General features: G+C 35.8%; 1 pseudogene; it reads left to right on the forward strand.

Moving 5' to 3' along the window:
* The first annotated feature begins 2,139 nt into the window (after positions 1–2,139).
* Positions 2,140–2,259, forward strand: LOC149189071 (5S ribosomal RNA; annotated as a pseudogene).
* Positions 2,260–8,584: the final 6,325 nt, after the last annotated feature.

The following is an 8,584-nucleotide window of genomic DNA, read 5'->3' on the forward strand; positions in this document are numbered from 1 at the left end:
TTTAATTTAATTTTAATACATTATTATTATTATTATTATTAAATGTGTGTGTGTTTTTTTTTTAATTAATTAATTTTTTTAATGTTTTTTTGCTAACTTTTTTTTGTTTTTAATGTTTTTTTTTAATTGTATTTTTTTTTTTTCAAGGATTTTGTTTTTTATTTTTATTGTTTTTTTAATTATATGTTTTATTTTTATTTTTATTTAAATTTTTATGTGAATCATTTTTTTGGAAAAAAAAAAAAAAAAACTTTAAATGTTTTTATCTTTCGATATAAAATTCATAAAATTTGTTATTTTTCTAATTTTTTATTCATTTTTTTTTTCATAATTTTTTATTTATTTATTCAATATGTCATTTTTAGTGAAAAGGTTCTGAAATACATATATTTTTAACTATATCTACATGTAACATGTATATTTTTTTATCCAGTGTTTATATTTTATGTTTATTGAAGTATTAATTAATGTATATAACTATATAAAAAATACTAACCTCAAAATATTAGTGTTATTATTTTAAAATTTGCAAAAAAATTAAAAATTTCATTATAAAAAAACATTGCAAAGAAAAACAAAAAATGTGTTTAGAAAACCGTAAAAAAAACTATCGTAAGACGAAAAGCAGGAAGAGGAATAAGATAACTTGAAAAATGGTTAAATAATCAATCTTTAAAAAAATATTGTGCATACTTAGGACATAAGAAAATTGAAAGTGTTAAAAATATGCCTTTAAAATAAATGTTGATGATTTTCAAAATCCGCATGAAAATCACCAACATTTAAAAAACATTATCCACATTTAATACATTAGAAAATTTAAAGTGTCGAAAATAAGTCCTCTTAAAAAAGGGGTTGATGCTTCATCAACACTTTTCAAAATCAACATGAAAATCATGAACATTTAAAAAAAATTGTTCATACTTGATACATAAGGCAATTTAGAGTGTCAAAAATATGTTCCAAAAAAAAACATATTCACTTTTCAAAATCAGATGATTTTTTGCTACCTCAAAAAAATAAGTACTTGGTACATCTCCTATTTGATAGTTTACATTGTTTTTAACAAAATGCGATAGTTTTTAAAGCTACAATTCTTGTATACAATTCATTTTCACACTGGGATGGAAAAATTGTACATGAATGCAATAAGATTTAATAATAAAAAATACATTTTCTATTTTATAAAAAACATAGAGTCAGTAAAAATGAATAATTATTCTTATTTATATTAGACTTATTGTGTTAATGTGTTTACAAATTCATTATGTATCGTGATCCACATAAATCTATCTTAATCTTAGATCTACAAAACACATAATATTTTTTTAAAATAATTAAAATAAATATTTCTAATTCTACCTAATATTTGTTCTCATATAAATCACGATTGTGTGAAGATTATTATTTAACCTACATTATATTTTATTTTTGCTATATGTTTATTTTTATATAACATACTATATCAGGTTGACATATGCTAACGTCAACATTATGAATCGATAGATGGAATGGACATTGCATTTTCTTTAGCACTAGGCAATAGACAATGCAAATCAATTTCACTATAATAACATAGTGCCATAACATTAGTATTTAATAGGTCAATAAGATCCTTAACTAGAAAAACATATATATTTTATTGGAAAACCAAATAACATAGCTATTATTTTGCATTAAGAGACACTTTATAGCTTAATATGACATATATGTTAACGTAACATAATGTGGGTAACATTGGCATATTTCAACTCAAAAAAATAACTAAACTTAAATTGATGATAACTATTAAGCTTTAAATATGTGTAGAAGACCTTTATTGATAATGTTTTGAGAGATTAACTTAAACATATGAATGAGATTTATATATTATTAATCTCATCATATTTTATTTAGGATGTTTGAATTTTATAATGATTTTAGAAAAGATAAATTGGTTTGAGTTAAAAATGAATTTATGATAGCTATTAATTATTTTCAATATATGCATTAGATAGATATATCTACACCTAAGTGGTAAAAGAAGTCATTGAAGTAATAATTCTCATTTTCCATTTTACATAAGGTCAAAAAAACCTTTAAGTTTATAATGTTTGACATAATGTCAAAGAGATTTCTTTTATTAGTCCCTGCCATTTGGCATGGGACTATAATTAGCGTTAATGCACCAGATCCCATCAGAACTCTGCAGTTAAGCACGCTTGGGCTAGAGTAGTACTGGGATGGGTGACCTCTCGCGAAGTCCTAGTGTTGCACCCTTAAAAAGGTCCGATAGACCAATTTGGTCTCAGTGGACGTTAACCACCATCATCATCAATAATCAGAATGGTGTTTTTTACATTAATTTGTATTGGCTTATGTGAGTTTTTTATTCTTATATTTCATTGTGGTGCGTTAATCCCTTTTGCATTGGATTTCAACATCTTATTTGGCCTCTTCCCGAGGCGGACATGCTAGACTAAATATTATTTTTGAATTGTTCTCTTCATACATCGGAGTCCGAAACTAATGACAACATTAATTTGAAATTATTAAATGCTATGGAATGGTATGGTTTGTTATTATGCAAAACCTAAAGTCTTTAACGCGGTTGGAGTTGCCAGGTAAACCAACAAGTGGTGGATGCATGTTGCTGCAGTGGAACTACATTACAGGTGGTGGATGCATGATGCATGTTGTTGCAGTGGCTTATGGAATGGGAGGGCCTTACAATGTTGCTTTGGTTTACTTCTACAGAAGTTTATTTATGCAGAAAACTACCATGGAAGGGCAGAGCTAGAAGCTCTGTAAGATCAAGTGAAAGAAGAGTAAAGGTTTTGTTCGTTCTGTAGATCTGTAGATCCGCCCCTATTCACTGCCTCGCCCTGCAACAACATCTTGTTGTGAAAATCAAACATCACATCGCTTGTATGTTTCAAGGTTATGGGAGCAAAGAAAAGGGTTACGATAGGCACAAGCAAGGGTTACATTAGTATAAGTTAAGGAAAATGATGGAATAGAGAGGAGATAACGGGATTACTAGGGTTACGATTTTAGGGTGACAATTTCAGGGTACAGATACAATCATCTAGAGAATAGACGTGAATAAGAACACAAATATTGGCTCAGTGTATCACTGTTATAAAGCATAGTTTCAATTAAAGGACTAAGACTAGATATGTTCCCATACTAGTGTTATCACTCAGGTTGTTCCCCAAAAGTTGTAAGAAAAGGGAATACGGTCGAGGTAACCACAGACCAATATTTTAGATGCAGGTTCTAGCCAATCTGCATCCAGAGAGGGCTCTCTCTTTATGATTTAGCTTTGTTTTTAAGGTATATTAGGCTAGTTGTGAAGTACAAAGGTTTGTTTGATTTTTGGATGGCGACATTCAATAGAACAGGGGTGTAAATCTGAGAAGTTCAGTCCATTGGGCTAATGGAGTCTATGAAGATGAACTGTTGGACATGGTTTCTTTGACAGAGGGAGGTACTACAGAGCAAGGTAATCAGCCATGAAACAAATTGTAATCTGGAATCAGGTGAGATGGGGTCAGGGGGTGAAGGGCAACTAAGAATCCTTCATCATGCTAACAGAGGGAAAGTGTATGAATAATGCTGGGGAGAATTTAAGAATTCCTCAGCTATATTCAAGATGTAAGAACCAGGGGAAACAGGAGCAGTTAAGAATTCCTGCTTATGCTAATTCTAAAGAAAACATAAACAATAACAGAGATTGAACACAGAGTACAGTTAAGCAAGTTTTGGGTTATTCTTTTTCCCTGTTATTAAGATTATGAACGTAGATGATATATAAAATGCAGAAACTATTAAACATGAGTTAAAAATACTTATTGATCCATGAAATAATTCGGGAATTTTGTAACATAGCCCTCTGCTATCAATTCCATATCCAGAGAGTTCAGCAACAACACATTCCAGCAACTTTTATTCAGAAGAGTTTTCAGAGTTACAACACAGTTCCAGAAATGTATCACCAACCCCTAATACTTCGCTTGGGGAGGTATTTGTACAAAAATGTTTACAAAATATCTCAATGAGATAATATCTAGCAATAACTTCTTCTACCTACTCTACAGGAGAAGTAAATGATCTTGAAAACAGGGAGAAATAAATGTAGAAGTAAATGCTGCTGTGCTGGCCGCTCAGTTGGTGAGATGCGTTGACTGTAAGCTTGGTGAGTCAGCCGGTGGCTGCTTCCGTTGATATTCTGCACTGCTGGCTTAGCTTTCTTGGGCGTACTTAACTTTGATTAGATAGACTACAGCCCCGTGAGATTCTCACCCGTTCCTTTTTTCTGCTTTATGATATGTTGTATTCTAGGGAAAAACAAAAGTTTGAAACCTGCCTACAGGATTTCCAACATACTTTGCCACCACTGTTCTTCTGGTAACTGATGTCTTAGCAGCTTTCTCAAAGTTTCATCTGCATCTGTGTACCTGTAGAAGTTAGGCTGGACTGTAAAAAGATGTTGTACTTCATGCTCAATATAAAACAGATTTTCCAAGTTGTTGTACAGAGTTTGGCCAGATGGAAGGGTCTTCTCAGCTGGAGTACTTGATGATGCATTTAATTGATCAGAAGCATGTCTATTCAACCTGAGCTGGTACTCAACTTGTCTCAAAAGGCGTTCATTGTTTCCCACCAGACTTGGCAAGCCCCTTTCTTGCAAAACTGCAAATCTTTCCATAAAAGAGTCTATCTCCACCTGCATATCCTGGCTCTTCCTCTCCAAATTCTGCATCAGGGTTCTCATGGTCAAAACTCTTTTGACTGTTAGAATGGTGGTTGTCCTGTCTCTGATGTCCAGTGCTGCTAATTCTTCACTGGTTTTAGTGTTCAAAAATTGTATTAACCTGTTGGCCTGTTCGGGCATATGTCCCAATAAATTTCTGGCCCTTTGAATTTCCACCTGGGCTGCTGCTATCAAGTCAATCTGCTCATATATAATTTGAATAGATCTCCAGATATTACTAATGGATTCACTGATATTAGCCCATAAAATGCCCTTGATTTCTCCAGAGGCTTATCTAAAGAGAGGTCCTTTTCCAATGCCTTTACTTTATTCTCTAATGCCTTCACCTCTCTTGTCTTTTCTGCCACAGTCATTTTAGATTTGTCATAACTTACCTCTAATTTTGCCAATTTTTCTTTGGCTTCTTTCAATTCTGATACTTGGAGTTTTAAATCCTCCATAGCCTTTATTAACTCCTCTGTGGTCATGGTAGTTGCTGCTGTTGTTGTTGCTGAAGTACTTGGTGTTGTTGATGCCGGGACAGTGGGAGGCACTGCTGTTGCAACTGTGGGAGGAGCAGTTGTGACTGTTGGAGCTATTTGAGATGGCTGGGAGGTCGACACTCCCTGCTTTTCTTGCAACGCTTTCTCCAATTCCTGCTCTGTCTCACTTAGTCTTTGATTCATTTTCATTAGCAAGTCCATCATGTCCTCCTCTGCTTTTTCTTGCACAACCTCTGTGGTTTGTGGATGCATAGTAATTGGCAGCTTCAATTGTTTCCTGAGGGTAGCAATGTCCTCTTCCTTTTTCTTTATCAATGCTTTTATTCCCTTGGCATCCTTGGGATCATGTCCCAACTCAATGATAATTTCTTCCAAGGACTTTATCCTGTTGTCCTTGGCTAAAGAAGATGCCTTTTCCAAATCTAGTTGGGCAGATGTGTTGTTCAATGAGTTCTGCAATTTCTGAGCTAACATTGCCTTGTCTGCCAATGTGGAGTATACCATCTCTCCAGTTTGCTTGTGCAACTCAATCTGGTCCAAAGGGTGAATGTCTTTGGCAAGGGCCTCCATATTTTTTCTAATATAATCAGTTGCTGACTGTGGCTGTTGCACTTTAGGCTTAAAGTGACTCAAGATCATCTTTCTTTCTTTAATGTCATATGCAGACATTAACCTTTGCTGTTTGGCGGGGGTCATCTTGAGAAACTGATCATAAAGTTGCAGTCTTATTGGCTCATTCTGGGCCTTGATGTCCGTGAATGTTCTTTTGATATCAGAACCTTACTTGCTTTGTGGCCTTGTTGAGGAAACTTCCACACTATGCTGTTTCTCCAATTCCTGCCTATGAGAGCTGGTGGATGTTTCTACCACTGGAGATGTCTGTGGGCTGGTTGCCCTCTCACCTCTTGGGCTTTCTATGATTTCCTCAACAATTTCTTCTTCAGGTAGAGGATTTGTCCTTTGCCTTTTTGCCCCTGGTTGCTCTGCTGGCCCACTTACAGGTGTGGTCTCTTCTCGGTCCCTTTTTCTGCCCTTTTCCTCATTTAGAGGAGTCTGTAATGCTGGTACCTCTGGTGCTTTGGTCTGGATAGGAGGAATTTGCCCTTGGCCTTGCTGCTTTGATGATGCTGGCTGATCTGTCATTATGTGCTGCTCTGAATCCAGCACTTCTTTGCCTTTAGATGTCCCTGCAGCTGGTGTAGTGCTTTCTTGGGCAGGTTGCTGTGAAGTTCCAGCAGATGATGTGCCCACTCCAGTTTGTTGAGGCAATTTGAAAGACACCTGTCCAAAAGAGTCCAGGTCAAGAGTCTTTTCAAGATTTTTCATTGCTTGTTCCATCTTTTCTTCCTCAGTGAGTTCTTCTATCAATGTGCCCTCTACCCACTCATCTTGATTAGCATACTGCTCTAATTCAGGGATCCTACAATGATTATAGGTTGATAGCCTATTTTTTACCTTTCTATCACAGATGAATCCATTTGGGTCATAGGGTACCCACCAAAAGCTCCTTTTTAATTTGAGTTGTTCACCCAATATCTTTTCAGCATCTTGCCATCCTTCTTTTTTGTTAATGATGAAAGGGCCTAATTGGTTTCTTAATTTCAGCTGAGCTTTTTTCTTGGCACCATAAAAGTGAGTCAAATCTGAATTGATAAATTGCCTAAAGTATTCTAGAGCAAACAGTCTCATAGGCACATATTTTGGCAGTTTATAAGGGCACAACTCACAGCCATATATCCTGATCTCAGTGTGATTCTGGTAGAAGTACCAGTCACCTATTTTGTAGCTTTTGGAGAGCTGTAAAATTTTCTGCATGTCACCAGAGAGTCTAGGAGGAGGAGTTCTCATCAGCAGAGAGGAGACTGGATGTATAAATAGATCAATGAATTCACAGTAAGTGTAAGGAGAGTTATGGACTTGATGGAAGACTGAGGTCCAAAAGATCACAGACCTCCTTTCTCCTTTAGTATCCAATTTTCTGATAGGAAACTAAAAACTATCTGTTTGATAGTACAAGAAGAGATGATATATATAAGAGGTATACTTGAAGACTCCTTCTCTATCTAGATTTATGAATTGGTCATGGATCTTGTTGGTAATGAAGGTAGCAAAGTCAAATTTGACAGCAGGAGGATGTCCTGGAATAAACATGGACATCAAAGCTAAAATGGTCTCATCAACATATTCACTTGTCTTAAATCCCAGGACATAGGATATCATATCAATGATGAATCTTCCAGCTTCATTGAACCAGACATGGTGAAAAGGAGGTGGCTCTCTGGGCTGGCAATCTGGTCTCATGAATAACTTGGCAATTCGGCCTATTTCTGCAGTGGATAGTTTAGAGCCTTCATCCAACAAATGTCCCATGGAAAGAGGAGCTAGAGGCTGAGTAGGTTTGAAGTGTAGCATTTCATTTATGGACTCAGGAGTTATATGAAAAAGGACAGTTCCAGTTGGAGTCATAACTGCTCTTTGAGTAGGTTCATAATTGGCACAGCACAGGCGGATTACATCTAGGAATACATTTACTAAGGGGAGATAGTATCTGGGCAGATTGGATTCCCATATCCCATAGAGATCAGTTTTGTTTAGGTGACTGTTCTTGATTTCACAGAATGCTTAGAGGTGGTTTTTGTCACCAGTTAAGTCTTGTATTTGAAAATCCCTATCAGCCAAGGGCAACCACTCCAAGTCCTTATGAGGTGCATTAAGGGGAGCAATGTTCAGGGCCACTGGAGCTTCCATTGGTCAATTTTCTGTGATTTTTCAACTTGGAATTTGGTTTTTGTAGCAAAAGTAGGTAAAATGACACTTTTGGGACTTTTCTTCGGGAATTGCAGACCAAAGCCGACTTGGATTTAGCTCACAGGGTGAAATTTGTAGAGGAAAACGAGGTCTGCAGGGTTTTTCGGTAAAAGTGGGATAAAACAGTGGTTTTCGTGCATATGTTTGAAGGCAATATGGTGAATTTAATTCAAATTTGGGTTTTTCGGGCAATTTTGCAAAGAAAATTGAAAAAACACGGGGTTTGGGAATGAAATTTAAGTAAATACCTGTTTTTATAAGTGCCCTGTGCGGATTACAGGTCGCGGGACGAGTTGGAAGACCAAACTGCGGGGTTGATTTGGCTTGGTGGCGGACTGTGTGGTCGAATCACTGCTTTTGGACGTAAACGGCATGCACAGGTCGCACAGAGAAAACAAGCATAAATGAGTGAAAATGATGTTTTCACGCCTTTTTTAACAAAAAAATTGACTTTGGTGGGCTTTTGGCGCGTTTATGTCGGATGACGTCAGCATGACGGAGTAATTTGTCATGTAGCGGGGTGACGTGGTGCTGACGT

Source organism: Pinus tabuliformis, chromosome 3_1, assembly GCF_031772625.1.
Source record: "Pinus tabuliformis cultivar Carrire ecotype Pingquan chromosome 3_1, CPIR1, whole genome shotgun sequence".
In the NCBI taxonomy this organism is placed as follows: Eukaryota; Viridiplantae; Streptophyta; class Pinopsida; order Pinales; family Pinaceae; genus Pinus; species Pinus tabuliformis.